A 3,423-nucleotide genomic window follows, 5' to 3' on the forward strand; every position below is an offset into this window, starting at 1 on the left:
TTAAACCATTGACTGATTTGACTAAGAAGGGTGCTGATGTTGCTGATTGGTCCCCTGCTGCTGTGGAGGCCTTTCGGGAGCTTAAGCGCCGCTTTTCTTCCGCCCCTGTGTTGCGTCAGCCTGATGTTGCTCTTCCTTTTCAGGTTGAGGTCGACGCTTCTGAAATCGGAGCTGGGGCGGTTTTGTCGCAGAGAAGTTCCGATTGCTCCGTGATGAGACCTTGTGCTTTTTTCTCGCGTAAATTTTCGCCCGCCGAGCGGAATTATGATGTTGGGAATCGGGAGCTTTTGGCCATGAAGTGGGCTTTTGAGGAGTGGCGTCATTGGCTTGAGGGGGCTAGACATCAGGTGGTGGTATTGACTGACCACAAAAATCTAATTTATCTTGAGTCCGCCAGACGCCTGAATCCTAGACAGGCGCGCTGGTCGTTGTTTTTCTCTCGGTTTAATTTTGTGGTGTCCTACCTGCCGGGTTCTAAGAATGTTAAGGCGGATGCCCTTTCTAGGAGTTTTGAGCCTGACTCCCCTGGTAATTCTGAACCTACAGGTATCCTTAAGGATGGAGTGATATTGTCGGCCGTTTCTCCAGACCTGCGGCGGGCCTTGCAGGAGTTTCAGGCGGATAGACCTGATCGTTGCCCACCTGGTAGACTGTTTGTTCCTGATGATTGGACCAGTAAAGTCATTTCTGAGGTTCATTCTTCTGCGTTGGCAGGTCATCCTGGAATCTTTGGTACCAGGGATTTGGTGGCAAGGTCCTTCTGGTGGCCTTCCCTGTCTCGAGATGTGCGAGGCTTTGTGCAGTCTTGTGACGTTTGTGCTCGGGCCAAGCCTTGTTGTTCTCGGGCTAGTGGATTGTTGTTGCCCTTGCCTATCCCGAAGAGGCCCTGGACGCACATCTCGATGGATTTTATTTCGGATCTTCCTGTTTCTCAGAAGATGTCTGTCATCTGGGTGGTGTGTGATCGTTTCTCTAAGATGGTCCATTTGGTTCCCCTGCCTAAGTTGCCTTCTTCTTCCGAGTTGGTTCCTCTGTTTTTTCAAAATGTGGTCCGTTTGCATGGTATTCCGGAGAATATCGTTTCTGACAGAGGTACCCAATTCGTGTCTAGATTTTGGCGAGCATTCTGTGCTAGGATGGGCATAGATTTGTCTTTCTCGTCTGCTTTCCATCCTCAGACTAATGGCCAGACCGAGCGGACGAATCAGACCTTGGAGACATATTTGAGGTGTTTTGTGTCTGCAGATCAGGATGATTGGGTTGCTTTTTTGCCTTTAGCGGAGTTTGCCCTCAATAATCGGGCCAGCTCTGCCACCTTGGTGTCTCCCTTTTTCTGTAATTCGGGGTTTCATCCTCGATTTTCTTCTGGTCAGGTGGAATCTTCGGATTGTCCTGGAGTGGATGCTGTGGTGGAGAGGTTGCATCAGATTTGGGGGCAGGTAGTGGACAATTTGAAGTTGTCCCAGGAGAAGACTCAGCTTTTTGCCAACCGCCGGCGTCGGGTTGGTCCTCGGCTTTGTGTTGGGGACTTGGTGTGGTTGTCTTCTCGTTTTGTCCCTATGAGGGTTTCTTCTCCCAAGTTTAAGCCTCGGTTCATCGGCCCGTACAAGATATTGGAGATTCTTAACCCTGTGTCCTTCCGTTTGGACCTCCCTGCATCTTTTTCTATTCATAATGTTTTTCATCGGTCATTATTGCGCAGGTATGAGGTACCGGTTGTGCCTTCCGTTGAGCCTCCTGCTCCGGTGTTGGTTGAGGGCGAGTTGGAGTACGTTGTGGAAAAAATCTTGGACTCCCGTGTTTCCAGACGGAAACTCCAGTATCTGGTCAAATGGAAGGGATACGGTCAGGAGGATAATTCTTGGGTGACTGCCTCTGATGTTCATGCCTCCGATTTGGTCCGTGCCTTTCATAGGGCTCATCCTGATCGCCCTGGTGGTTCTGGTGAGGGTTCGGTGCCCCCTCCTTGAGGGGGGGGTACTGTTGTGAAATTGGATTTTGGGCTCCCCCGGTGGCCACTGGTGGAATTGAACTGGTGTGCATCATCCTCTCTGTTCACCTGTTTCCATCAGGATGTGGGAGTCGCTATTTAGCCTTGCTCCTCTGTCACTTCCATGCCGGTCATCATTGTAATCAGAAGCCTTTCTGTGCATGTTCCTGCTGCTAGACAACTCCCAGCTAAGTTGGACTTTTGTCCTTGTTTGTTTTTGCATTTTGTTCCAGTTCACAGCTGTAGTTTCGTTTCTGTGTCTGGAAAGCTCTTGTGATCTGAAATTGCCACTCTGATGTTATGAGTTAATACTAGAGTCTTAAAGTAATTTCAGGATGGAGTTTTGATAGGGTTTTCAGCTGACCATGAAAGATGAAAGTGCCCTTTCTGTCTTTCTGCTATCTAGTAAGCGGACCTCAATTTTGCTAAACCTATTTTCATACTACGTTTGTCATTTCATCTAAAATCACCGCCAATATTTGTGGGTGCCTCTGTCTGCCTTTCGGGGAAATTTCTCTAGAGGTGAGCCAGGACTATATTTTCCTCTGCCAGGATTAGTTAGTCCTCCGGCCGGCGCTGGGCGTCTAGGGATAAAACGCAGGCTACGCTACCCGGCTACTGTTAATTGTGCGGCAGGTTTAGTTCATGGTCAGTTTAGTTTCCATCCTTCCAAGAGCTAGTTCTTATGTTTGCTGGGCTATGTTCTCTTGCCATTGAGAACCATAACAGGGTACAGTCCAGTAAACCCACTTGATGTTAAAGTATTGGTAAATACATCCATTGACGGTATGACAAAAGACTTACGAGACGCAGTACAGACAGCTAGACCTGAATGGAGGAATGTAGATCCAAAAGATCTCCTGAAAGTTGCTGAAGGAGTTGAACAAACTAGGACAATAAGACGACGTGTCATGTATGCTGGAGTACAAGGAAAACAGTAGAGACGTAGTGAGGGACCTAAGGACTTAGAAACAGTAAAGTGCTGGAATTGTGGAGAAAATGGACACTCAGACCAATCTTCCACCTTCTTCACCTCCAGACTAGGAAACTGACAACCCAGTGACAAATGTGTGCCTTGTTCTTGTTCCCTCCGGACCTGGTTCTGCCTTGATGGCCACCATAACAATGCCGGGAGGGAGGGAGACAGAATTCTTGATTGACACTGGGGCAGCCGGAACTGTGGTACACAAAGACTTGATAAAGCCAGACATGATTACTGACGAGGCTGTGGAATGCGTGAGTGTAGAAGGACAAGCAACTGAAGCCCTATGACTAAACAAATAAGACTAGAATCACGAGACCGCCAAGAGGTGCTTACAAACTTATTGTTAGTGACAATACCCCTATGAATTTGCTGGGAGCAGAGTTGAGTGCTGGCTAGGCCACCATACAGTACTCTCCTGAGGGTATTACAGTCACAAGTCCCCTTTCAT

Source organism: Ranitomeya variabilis, chromosome 7 (genome assembly GCF_051348905.1).
Source record: "Ranitomeya variabilis isolate aRanVar5 chromosome 7, aRanVar5.hap1, whole genome shotgun sequence".
Taxonomy (NCBI): Eukaryota; Metazoa; Chordata; class Amphibia; order Anura; family Dendrobatidae; genus Ranitomeya; species Ranitomeya variabilis.